This window comes from Prionailurus bengalensis, chromosome C1 (genome assembly GCF_016509475.1).
Source record: "Prionailurus bengalensis isolate Pbe53 chromosome C1, Fcat_Pben_1.1_paternal_pri, whole genome shotgun sequence".
Lineage (NCBI taxonomy): Eukaryota > Metazoa > Chordata > Mammalia > Carnivora > Felidae > Prionailurus > Prionailurus bengalensis.
Window position 1 is genome coordinate 98,496,394 of NC_057345.1, and position 13,987 is coordinate 98,510,380.

A 13,987-nucleotide genomic window follows, 5' to 3' on the forward strand; every position below is an offset into this window, starting at 1 on the left:
GCCTCCTTCTGATGCCAGATGCGGCCCTGGGCACACTTGGCACTGCCCACCAGGCAGCAAGAGCAGCAGTTCTACTTCCTGCAGTGCATTTGCACTCTACATGTGCAGAAGCCACTGGTGGAGCAGGGGCAGTTGGGTCCGTTTCCGGCTGAGGTGGGGACAGAGGTCCAAAGCAGGTGACACAGGGAGACACGCTGCAGGCATAGTTCGGGTTCCCTCTTCAGTCTCCTATGTAATCTGGTTTTGTTCTCATCACACCACCAAAACTGTTGTGGTCAGGGTCATCATAGCAGGCACTTTTGATCGACTTAACCCTTCATTCCCAACTCCCTTTTCCCTTGTCTACTTTCTCCGTAGAGGCTAGAAAAATTCAACTCTCACCTTCCCAGAGCTTCCCTTGCAGTTCAGGGTGGCTACGTGGCATAGCTCTGACTGATGAGATACAAAAGAATTCTGGGGATGGAAGCTTCTTGGAAAGTTTTTCTATTCTTTTTTTTTATATATATATGAAATTTATTGTCAAATTGGTTTCCATACAACACCCAGTGCTCATCCCAAAAGGTGCCCTCCTCAATACCCATCACCCACCCTCTCCTCCCTCCCACCCCCCATCAACCCCCAATTTGTTCTCAGTTTTTAACAGTCTCTTATGCTTTGGCTCTCTCCCACTCTAACCTCTTTTTTTTTTTTTTCCTTCCCCTCCCCCATGGGTTCCTGTTAAGGTTCTTAGGATCCACATAAGAGTGAAACCATATGGTATCTGTCTTTCTCTGTATGGCTTATTTCACTTAGCATCACACTCTCCAGTTCCATCCACGTTGCTACAAAAGGCCATATTTCGTTCTTTCTCATTGCCATATAGTACTCCATTGTGTATATAAACCACAATTTCTTTATCCATTCATCAGTTGATGGACAGGCTCTTTCCATAATTTGGCTATTATTGAGAGTGCTGCTATGAACATTGGGGTACAAGTGCCCCTATGCATCAGTACTCCTGTATCCCTTGGATAAATTCCTAGCAGTGCTATTGCTGGGTCATAGGGTAGGTCTATTTTTAATTTTCTGAGGAACCTCCACACTGCTTTCCAGAGTGTGGGCTCCACATCTTAGCTCCCCCCCCCACCCCGCCTTGTACACGAGTCCAGAACAGTGACACCCATCTTGCCGCCATCAGAGCATAACAGGCTCTGACATTCAACTGCCAACTAGCGCCTGTAGCTGGTGATACCTCCAGACTTTTGGTGGTATGTGTGGGGAAAAAATCCCAGATTCTTATTTGGGTTTAATCTCATTTTTTGTTGTTGTCATTTCCTGACTCTGAAATCAGTTCCTATTAATAGAGTCACCACCAACTTTCATGCTGCTAAATTCAATAGAACCTTTTCTTTCCTCATCTTATTTAACTTCTCACTAGCATTCCACACTGTTGAGCACTTTCTCCATGAAACATATGTCTCTTTTAACTTCCTTGATGCCTTTTTCTTGTTTTTTCTTTTACCCTTTTAGCTACTCTCTCTATTTTGCAAGTTCTCTGTTGTCAAACCGATACTTAAATATTGGAGTTTGTCAAGGCTGTGTTCTACTACTTTTTTCTTCCTCAGTGATCTTATGTATTTTAATAGCTTTAAATACCATCAGTATCCTGAAAACTTCCACAGTATTACCACCAGCATGGACTTCTCTCAATTCCAGCTTCATATTATCTGCTTGACATTCCAGATGCTTCACAAACATTTTAAACTCAATATGTCCAAAATCGAACTACTACTTTTCCATTTAAAAGTGTATTCCTTCTTTATGTCTATATATCTTAGTAAACTGTAATATAATCCATCAATCAGAAACCTAGGAGTTATCCATGATTCCTTACTCTCCATCATCTTTAATGTGGCAGATACTATGGGTTGGCTCACCTAACACCCATTACAATAAACTCCTCCTTGCTTTTCTTTCCTTTAAAGACTGGAAAATGAAATACTCATTTCCTAGCCTCCCTTGCAGCTGAGTAGCCACGTAGTTTTTTTTTTTAACTTTTTTTTAAAGTTTATTCATTTTATGAGAGAGAGAGAGAGAGAGAGAGCAAGAACAAGCAGGGGAGGGGCAGAGAGAGGGAGAGAGAGAATCTCAAGCAGGCTCTGTACTGTCAGCACAGAGCCCAATGTGCGGCTTGATCCCACAAACCATGAGATCATCACCTGAGCCTAAATTGAGACTTGGTTGCTTAACCAACTGAACCATCCAGGCGCCCACCATTTACATAGTTTTGATCAAGGAAATATGAATGGATCTTTACAGAAGTGCTTAACTTTCTTTTCTTTTTCTTTTAGAGAGAGAGTGAGAGTGTGAGTGGGGGAGAGGGGCAGAGGAAAGGAGAGGGAGTGGGAAAGAGAGAGACGCTTAAGCATGCTCCATGCTCAGCACAGAGACTGATGTAGGGCTTGATCCCATGACCCTAGGATCCTGACCTGAGCCAAAATCAAGAGTCAGACGCTCAACCTGCTGAGCCATTCAGGCATCCTAGAAGTGCTTAATTTTCTACATAAAGTTTTACTAAAAGAAAATCTTTGCAAGTCTCCCTCTATCTTCCTTACTGGAACTTACCTGTGATACCTGGAGGCACAGCATCCATCTTGTGACCATATGGTTCAAAGCTACATGCTAGTGATGAGAAAGCAAAGAATAGAAGTATCTTGAGACACTGATGACATCAGTAAAACTACTGTTAAACTGTTAGACTTGTCACATTCAGATTATTGTTATATGGGGGAGAAAAACCCTCCACTTAAGTCATTGTTGCGGACTTTTTTTTTTTTTCCTTAGGGAGAGAGAGAGCATGCGAACAGGAGGAGGGACAGAGGTGGGGGGGGGAGCAGAGGGAGAGGGAGAGAGGGAATCTTAAACAGGATCCATGCCCAGCACAGAGCCCCATGCAGGGCTCTCTCTCATGACCCTGAGACCATGACCTGACCTGAAATCAAGAGTCAGACACTTAACTGACTGAGCCACCCAAGTGCCCTGTAGTAGACTTTCTATTAGTTGCATCCAAATGCAATTTCTAACTCTAACCATCCAATCCATCAGCAAATCCTACAGAGTCTACAGCAAAATATATCTCGAATCCACTCACCTATCTCCTGGTTCAGATCACTATCATCATCTAAGCCTAGGCTATCATCATCTTTCACCTGGAGTACTGTGATAGTCACCTAACTGGCTACCTCACTACTTTTTAAAGTCTCCTCTAATGTATTCCTCTTATAGCATCCAGAGTTATTTAAAAACAATATTCACTCAGTAAGTGAGGAATATAAGAGATTTACCTCAACTTGAGAGTATCTATAAAAAGTTACAGTTAATATCACACAGAATGCTGAAAAACTATATGCTTTCTCAAGATTGGGAGCAAGGGAAGGCTGTCTGCTCTCACCACTCTTATTCAGCATAGTACTGGAAGTTCTAGCCATTGCAAAAGGTGAAGAAAACAAATGAAAGGCATACATATTGGAAAAGAATAAATAAAACTGTTTCTATTTGCAGATGACACGATTGTCTACATAGAAAATTCCAAGGAGACCCATGTTGGGTGTAGAGATTACTTTAAAATCTTTTTAAATTTTATTTTGTTTTATTTTAGTTTTTAAGTTTATTTATTTATTTTGAGAGAGAGAGAGAGAGAGAGAGCACAAGCAGGGGCGGGGCAGAGAGAAGGAGAGACAGAATCCTAAGCAGGCCCCATGACATTAGTGCAGAGCCCGACGTGGGGCTCGAACTCATGAACTGTGAGATCTTGACCTGAGCCAAGATCAAAAGTCAGACACTTAACCAACTGTACCACCCAGGCACCCCAAAAATAAAATCTTTATTTATTTATTTATTTATTTTTTGCATTTTTTTCAATATATGAAATTTATTGTCAAATTGGTTTCCATGCAACACTCAGTGCTCATCCCAAAAAGTGCCCTCCTCAATACCCATCACCCACCCTCCCCTCCCTCCCACCCCCCATCAACCCTCAGTTTGTTCTCAGTTTTTAAGAGTCGTTTATGCTTTGGCTCTCTCCCACTCTAACCTCTTTTTTTTTTTTTTTTCCCTTCCCCTCCCCCATGGGTTTCTGTTAAGTTTCTCAGGATCCACCTAAATGAAAACATGGTATCTGTCTTTCTCTGTATGGCTTATTTCACTTAGCATAACACTCTCCAGTTCCATCCACGTTGCTACAAAGGGCCATATTTCGTTCTTTCTCATTGCCACGTAGTACTCCATTGTGTATATAAACCGCAATTTCTTTATCCATTCATCAGTTGATGGACATTTAGGCTCTTTCCATAATTTGGCTATTGTCGAGAGTGCTGCTATAAACATTGGGGTACAAGTGCCCCTATGCATCAGTACTCCTGTATCCCTTGGGTAAATTCCTAGCAGTTCTATTGCTGGGTCATAGGGTAAAAATAAAATCTTTAAAAAAAAAAGGAGGGGGGCACCTGGCTGGCTTAGTCAGTAGAGCATGCAACTCTTGATTTGATCTTGGGGTTGTAAGTTCAAGCCCCATGTTGGGTGTAGAGATTACTTTTATTTATTTATTTATTTATTTATTTATTTATTTATTTATTCTTTGTTTTTAAAGTTTATTTATTTTGAGAGAGAAAGCAAGGAGAGGGTTGTACAGAGAGAGAGAGGGAGACAGAGAGAACCCCAAGCAGACTTTGCACTGTCAGTGCAGAGCCAGCTGTGGGGCTTAAACTCATGAACCTCAAAATCATGACCTGAGCCAAAGTTGGATGCTTAACCAACTGAGCCACCCAGGTGCCCCAGGTGTAGAGATTACTTAAAAATAAAATCTTTTTATTTTTATTTTTTTTTAACGTTTATTTATTTTTGAGACAGAGAAAGACAGAGCATGAATGGGGGAGGGTCAGAGAGAGAGGGAGACACAGAATCGGAAGCAGGCTCCAGGCTCTGAGCCATCAGCCCAGAGCCTGACGCGGGGCTCAAACTCATGGACCGCGAGATCGTGACCTGAGTTGAAGTCGGATGCTTAACCCACTGAGCCACCCAGGCGCCCCAAAAATAAAATCTTTAAAAAAGAAAAAAAAAAAAAAAAAGAAAAGAAAATCCATAGGAATAATAAAATCACTCCAGAACTAGCAAGTGAGTTCAGCAAGGTTGCAGGATACAAGATAAACACAAGAAATGAAACCATATTTCTATATACCAACAATGAACATGAAGTAACTGAAATTAAAAACAGTACTATTTACAATCACTTCGAAAAAAATGAGATACTTAGGTATATACTTAACAAAACATGTATAGGATATAGATGCTGAAAATTATGATGAAAGAAATCAAAGAAGACCTAAATAAATGAAGAGATGTATTACGTTCATGTTTGGAAAGGCTCAATGTAGTAAGATGTCAGTTCTTCTCAAACTGATCAATAGGTTTAATACAATTTTTATGAAGAATCCCAGTAAGTTTTTGTTTTGTTTTGTTTTGTTTAGAAACAGACAAGCTTATTTTGAAATTTGATTTGTGCGAAAAAGCACAGGTCCCAGAATAACTAAAGCAATCTTACTAAAGAAAGATAAAGTGGGGGGGGGGGGATCTCTTCACTCAATATTACAGGCTTACTTGATGGCTGTAACAATCAAAATAGCGTGGTGTTGTACTGGTGGAGAGACAGATACACAAATCAATGGAACAGAATAGAGAACCTAGAAATATATCCACACAAATATGTCTAACTGAATTTTCACAAGGTGCAACAGCAATTCACCAATGGAAGGATTGCGTTTTCAACAAATGGTGCTGGATCAATTGAACATCTCTTAGCAAAAAAATGAACCTTAACCTAAACCTCATACCTTTTAAAAATAGTAACTAAAATCGTAGACTTAAATGTGAAACTTAAAATATAAAACCTTAAGGAGCGCCTGGGTGGCTCAGTCGGTTCAGCATCTGACTTGGGCTAAGGTCATGATCTCATGGCCTGTGGGTTCGACCCCCACGACAGGCTCTGTGCTGACAGCTCAGAGCCTGGAGCCTGCTTTGGATTCTGTGTCTCCCTCTCTCTCTGTCCCTCCCCTGCTCACACTCTATCTCTCTCTCAAAAATAAATAAACATTAAAAAAAATTAAAATATAAAACTTGCAAAAAAAACCACAGGAGAACATCTTTGGGATCTTGGGCTAGGTGAAGAGTTCTTAGACTTAGCACTTAAAGTACAATCCACAAAAGGATAAACTGATAAATTATACTTTATCACAATTAAAAACTTGTTCTGCAAAAGATCCCCTCAGGAGGATGCAAAGACACACCACAAATTGGGAAAAAAAAGTTTGCAAATCACATATGCAACAAAAGATTAGTAAGTATCTAGAATATATAAAGAACCCTCAAAACAGTAAAACAAAACAAAACAAAACCTCGGTCCAATTAGAAAACAGGAAAAAGACATGAACAGGCATTTCTTTAAAGAGGATATACAAATGGCAAATAAGCACATTAAAAGATATTCAGGGGTGCCTGGGTGGCTCAGTCAGTTGCTTTGGCTCAGGTCATGACCCCAGGGTCATGGAACCTACTTAAGGTTCTCTCTCTCTCTCCCTCTACCCCTCTCCCAAGTTTGCTGTCTCTCTCTCTCTCTCTCTCTCTCTCTTTCTCAAAAGAAAAAGGATGTTCAATATGATTAGCCAACAGAGAAATGCAAATTAAAACCACGAGATATCACTACACATCTGTCAGAAAGGCTAAAATAAAAAATTGTGAAAATATTGCATCCTAGCAAAGATACAGAGATACATTTGCATGTTGCTGGTAGAATTATAAAATGGTATAGCCATTCTGGAAACGTTTGGCAGTTTCTTATAAAACAAAATATACAATTACCAAAAAACCCAGTAATCACACTCTTGGGCATTTACCCAAGAGAAATGAGCATATACTTGTACATATCTGTACATGAATATTCATAGCAGCTTTATTTGCCATAGCCAGAAAATGGAATCAACCCATGTGTCCTTCAATAGGTGAATGTTTAAACTGCGGTATACCTATAACCATAGAATATTACTCACCAATGAGTAGACTATTGATACGTACAACAACTTGGATCAATCTCCAGGGAATTATGCTGAGAAAAAAAAAAGCCCACCATAAAAGGTTATATAATGTATGATCCATTATAGGACATTTTGAAATTACAAAATTTTAGAAATGGAGAAAAATTAGTGATCTCCAGCACTCGGGAATGGGGAATGGGAGGAGGGAAGTGGGTATATACAAACCAGGGCAACACGAGGGCTTCTGGTGATGTTGGAACTATTCAGTATTTTGACTGTGACTGTGGTGATGGATACATGAACTTATGGGTGATAAAATTACATAGAATTTAATACACATGCAAAAATAAGTACAAGCAAAATTGGGGAAATCAGTATCAATGTCAATATCCTGGTTCTGCTATTGTAGTATAGTTCTGCAAGTTTTACCATTGGGGAAAACTGGATTAAGCATAGATAGATCTCTCTGTATTATTCCTTACCTCTGCAAATGAACTGACAATGATGTCAATGAAAGCTCCATTAAGAAAAGCAGGGGCACCTGACTGACTCAGTAGGTAGAGCATGTGACTCTTTATCTCAAGGTTGTGAGTTCAAGCCCCATGTTGGGTGTACAGATTACTTTTAAAAAGGGGCGCCTGGGTGGCTCAATCAGTGGAGCATCTGACTCTTGACTTCAGCTTAGGTCATGATCCAGGGTCATGAGATTGAGCCCGGGATCAGGCTCCGTGCTGAGCGTGGAGCCTGCTTGGGATTCTCTGTCTCTCTGTCTCTGTCTCTGTCTCTCTCTCTCTCTCTTTCCCTCTCTCTCCCTGCCTGTACCCTTCCCCCACACGCACACGTGTGCTCATCCTCACTCTGTCAGGAAAAAAACAAAACAAAACAAAACAAAAAATATACTTCAGATTACGTGCCTTTTTTGGGTAGAGTCCTTCAATGATTTCTTATTATACCTGGAATAAAATTCAGATGTCTCTCTAAGGCTCTTATGTTACCTAACTGGAATTTAAATAAAAACTTAAAAAAAAAAAAAAGAAAGAAAAACAAAGGGGAAAAAATCAGGTTTATGTCTTTTCCCCAGTATCATTTTATGCTAACTGTGTCTTCTTTCCCCATTCATCACACTGGACTTCTTTCCATATTACACAAGCCAATAGACAACACTGTGTTGTTCACACGAAAACATTCATCCCCCAACCCTTCTGTGGCTTTTTCTCATCTTTTAGGTCTTGGCTTGGATGTCATCTCCTTAAGAGCCTTCCGTAATGATGCTCCCAACCCTACAGCAAACTAGTTGGTTAGATTTATAACTCTTTAGATTGTTTGTTACTGATATGGAAACAATGTTAATATTTATTTTAAATGGCATGTATTGATAAGATAACAATGTTAATATTTATTTTAAATGGCATGTATCTATCTATCTGGGCTAGCTGCCTATTGAGTGACTGTATGAAAAGAATAAACTTCAGGAGATTCCCCCATTTATGCTTATTAAGGAATATCAGTGAACTATGTAATTATAGAGTGCTTAGGTGACAGTAGCCTGTTGTATAAAATTTAAAAATATGTTCTGCATTCTCTATTTTAAAGTATTAACATATATTTGCACATATTTTCAAGTACTTGGAATGAGTACTATGTGAACAACATAGTAAGTCTAGGGTGTTATCATAAACCAGGGAAGTACATATAAAAATTTGTAACAGAAAAGGTCTGAATGAATTACTCTTTGCAATGCTAAACAAGGAAGCTGGTGGCAATGAATTGTAATATTTCAGATATAGTAAGGGTGGAATGAGGGTGTAAGTGGTCATGGTGATATGAATTAATGAAACGTTTGAATCATTGAGCATTTGAGATACATCACTGAATACAGAAACTAATAATCATAGTTATAAGTAGAGGCTAAAATTGGTAATTATCTGAATAATAAAATTAATTTATAAAGCTCCTAGAAGTAAACATGGACTATAAGCTCATTGCATTGGTCTTGGTGATGATATTTTGGATCTAACACCAATAGCAAAGGCAACAAAAGCAAAAATAAATAAGTGGGACTACATTAAACTAAAAAGCCTCTGCGCACCAAAGGAAATACTCAAAATCAACAAAATGAAAAGGCAACCTACTGAATGGGAGAAAACTTTTGGAAATCATATATCTGGTAAGGGGTTAATTTCCAAAATATATAGAGAACTCATATAATTCAATAGTAAACAATCTGATTACAGAGTGGGCCGAGGACCTGTATAGACATTTTTTCAAAGATGATATAGAGGTGGCCAACAGGTACCTAAAGAGGTGCTCAACATCATTAATCATCAGGTAAATGCATATCAAAACCATGATGAGATATCATATCACAACTGTTGGAATGTCTTATCAAAAAGACAAGAAATAACAAGCATTGATGAGGATGTGGAGAAAAGGGAACTGTTATACACTGTTGGTGGGACTGCAAATTGGTGCAGCCATCATGGAAAACAGTATGGAGAATCCCCCCAAAATTATAAATAGAACCATTATATGATCAAGAAATTACACTTGCAGATATTTATCTGAAAAAAAAATGAAAACACTAACTTGAAAATAAATATGCAATCCCATGTTCATTGCAGCATTATTTACAAGAGACAACATATGGAAACAACCTCAGTGTGCATGGATAGATGAATGAATAAAGAAAACATGATGTATACCATTTACATTTACAACAACAGGGATGGACCTTGAGGGCATCATGCTAAGTGAAATGAATGAAATGAGTCAGACAAGGACAAATATCGCATGATCTCAATTATATGCGGAATCCTAAAAAAAGCAAAATACAACAACCAGTTGGACAAATTGGTGATTGCCGGGGGGGTGGGGAGTGGAGGGTGGGCAAAATGGGTGAAGGGGATCAAAAGGCACAAACTTCCAGCTATAAAATAAAATAATGAACAGGATGGTAACTATACTTAATATACTGTACTGCATATTTGCTATTTGCTAAATGAGTAGATCTTAAAAGCTCTCATCACAAGAAAAAAAATGTAACTATGTATGGTAACAGGCCTTAACTAGACTTATTATGTTGATCATTTGACAATACATACAAATATTGAATTATGTTGTAAACCTGAAACTTATACAAGGTCTTATGTCAATTATACCTCAATTAAAAAGATAAAAAAATGATAAAATAATTTATAAACTATCCCTGATACTTGTATACTAATACTGAAAGGGCTGAAGTTCTTTTAAAAATGTTTTTTTTTTAGAAGCAAATGTTCCTGATAAATATTTAGAAGTTAAACATTGCTTTTAAAACACATCAAGTAATGTATGTTTGTTTTGCCTTATTTCATTGTAAGGTTTCCAGTAGAGTGTCAGTTCTTTTGAGACATAATTTGGAGCCTGTTTTTGGAATATTTTATAATCAAATAAATGAATTTATCATGCTGGAACTATTATTCTTTGGTTCACGGATTAAAATTCATAGACACAGGGCCTATTCTTTTAAGAAATAAACAGAACTCTATGTGACATGACTTGCAGATTTTATCATGAAATTCTTCCCAGTAGTAGATAAGGTCCCTTGAAGAATTCAGCAGATATACTGGGGTGCCTGGGTGGCGCAGTCGGTTAAGCGTCCGACTTCAGCCAGGTCACGATCTCGCGGTCCGTGAGTTCGAGCCCCGCGTCGGGCTCTGGGCTGATGGCTCGGAGCCTGGAGCCTGTTTCCAATTCTGTGTCTCCCTCTCTCTCTGCCCCTCCCCCGTTCATGCTCTGTCTCTCTCTGTCCCAAAAATAAATAAACGTTGAAAAAAAAATTTTAAAAAGAATTCAGCAGATATAGTAGTTGTGAAGTCAGAAATGGGAGGTGGACTAAGATGCCAAGAAAGGTGGAAATGTATACTGTGCTACGTTAATGTGCAAGCAGAACTGGGCAGGACAGAGACCAGAGCCTAGAGTCACGTAAAATAGGTGAGTTAGAGGAGGTGTCACCAGAAGAATTGGAGGTTAATGGTGGAACATGCCTCTGTAGAGATGCCTTACAGGGATGATACTATGAGCCTGGTAGCCAACAGACTTTGTTTACATAAGTGACATTAAAAAAAATCATAGTGAAGTTATTTATGTATCTTGTTCAACTACATGAATTTTCATTGAGTTTCACCTCTGCTACTAACTGGCTTAGCTATGAGAACTTGAACCAGGAGTAGTATTTATTGGTGTTGCAGTTTTTTAAGCCAAAACATCGAGAGGGTTGGACTAGATGACTTGTATACATATAACACTGTACCGATCTGAATTATTATCAACATTTCTAATTGGGTTAACAATTATTTTGTAGGTAACGCAGAGATAAACTTCAAGTTGAATTGTTATAACACCTGTATTAATGACGTTTGAATTAATGACGGTTTTTCCTTTCCTGTACATATTGCTTAGTAGTTTCTAGAGACCCAGTGTTTTGTAACCAAAGTGGGAGAATGTCAAATTTAATCAAGAAAACAAAATATTTATTAAGTAAACAATAAGGAACTCTGGGAGAGTGTGACCTGAAGGTCCCAAAGAACTCTATCCCTGATGATCTGGTTATTATTTGATTTATGTCAAATAATAACTGCCCTTGTTTTGACCTAAGAGAGGATTGTCTGGGAAGTTTGTCTCTGAGATAGAGCTGAAGCGTTGCTCTGCAGAGTGTCTGGAGCCTAAGTGTATGCAGAGTGCCCCCCTCTCCGCTCCTTGATAAATAGGGAAAAGGTCCAATTTGCTCCAGCTGGAAAGTTGAAGTCCTTGTTAAATCTATCTATACTCGTTCTGCAAGGAAAAGGACAATCTCTAGTAATATCATTTAACTGTGAGTATTTTGTCTTCTTTCAAAACACAAAATTTTATAATTTTATGCTGTCTAAATTAAATATGAATATTAATTTTGTTGGCAATTTAAACTATTATTAAACTGGAAGGTGTTAAGGGTATTTTTGGAACCCTTTAGTTTCCATCATCATTAATTTAATTTTTGCAAAGTAAAAAAGCCAATGTTGTTGCTATGATAGTCAAACTATAAAAAGCATTTGCTCCTTGAAAACAAGAAACTTAAGTAGCTTATACAGTGGTTTGGTTTTCTCCTGAAGAATGACAAGGCAATTTTGAACCGTAGTTGGACTTCAGGTGACATTCGATGTAATAATGTAAGTTGATTCACAGTGGTATTTACTCTCATATTTAAAAATGAGATGTGTTTTTAATCAAGAACTTATTCTTAAAACACATTTTATTTTTTAAAGCAATAGGTTATATGTAAATTGAAGCCAACTTGAAATATATTCTGATAGGGGTATATTCAGGGAATTACACCTCTGTTCAAAATGCTATGATATTTATAAACATTCTTCCAGATTATGGAAGTAGACACAAACTGTATTTCCACATCTCTGAAGTATACATTAAATTCATAGCCATGAATTTTCTAAACATTTAGTCTGTTTTCTCTTTCTTAAGCTGTAAAAATTACTTGACGTGGTATTAACTAAATATGTTTTTTCATTTAAAACTATATATGGAATTGTAGGATTCCATTTATATGAAATGTCTAGAATAGGCAAATACATAGACACAGAAAGTGGATTGGTGGTTGCTAAGGATTGGGGGGGGGAGAAGAGAATGAGGAGAGACTGTTTATGGGTATAGGATTTCATTTTGCAGTAATAAAAATGCTCTGCAATTAGATGGTGGTGATAGTTGCACACTCTGAGTATTCTAAAAACCACAAATTGTACATTTTAAAAGGGCGAATTTTATATTATGTAAATTACATCTCAAAAAAGCTGCATGATAAAACTATATGTGAAGACTTCACAGTATAAAATCCTCCAAGTATTCGAAGGTTAAAGGACAGATCCTTGTAAAGGAATCCAGAAGCCTTAATTTGTGCTGTTATTCAAATATATTCTTTTCATTTTCTTTGGTTCCAATAAGCTCAGAGAATTTTGGATCAAAGAAGTTCTGCTCTGAAAAACCTTTTTATAATTGTGTATCATACAGCACTATCATTCCTTTTTTTCTAGTAGAGGCTACTCTGAAGAGTAAAATGTTTTTCTTATTTTCAGTGATATCAGTTTTATGCAATGCATTATTCATGATTCAAGTGACCTATTGCAAGAGTGAAAATGTAAAAACTGTGCCTTTAAGGTGTCACTGTAGTTCTCTGGAGTCAATATGTTTTTCCTGTTAAAAGTTCTAGCTACGTGAAGATTTCCTACACATGATTTAGGGTTAAGGCAGAGGAGATGCAAATTCATTTCTGCAATTAAGCATCTTTTCAGGTAAATAGCTATTATAATCTGTGGAAAGTACAATTTTTTAATAAAGTTATATTTGTTGTAGAAAGAAAATACAGACTTTGCCCATGCCAAATTGATCCTCTTGATAAAAGCTTCTCTCTTAACTAAGTTATTTTTGTTTTTAAGTAAATATTTACTAGGAAAGATAACAAAACAGAATCACGCCAGGCCTATTGTAACTTTTAACAGGATAGGAAGTCTTTGATTACATACCTTTCTCTATGTTATTAATAATTTACTTAAGTGATCTTAGACTAATTGTACGAACACTGTATTTCTGAAAGCTTTTATTTACTATGTATACATATTAAAATACTTCTATTAAACATCTAAAAGGCTGAAGAAAATTAGTGAAAAATTTTATGTAGAAAATAATACAACATTACTGTGAGCATTTAGAGAGATGAATATTTCATATTTTAAGAAGCATATTTTTAATCAAAGGCTTATTTATGTATGTTTCATGTATGCCCTGGAATATAACAAGTCCATAAACTGATAAAAACAGGTTTACTTTAGATAATATTTTTGGGTGTTTATTTACCAGCATTGGAAGGACTGGATTTTAGAACATCATTGTTTGTG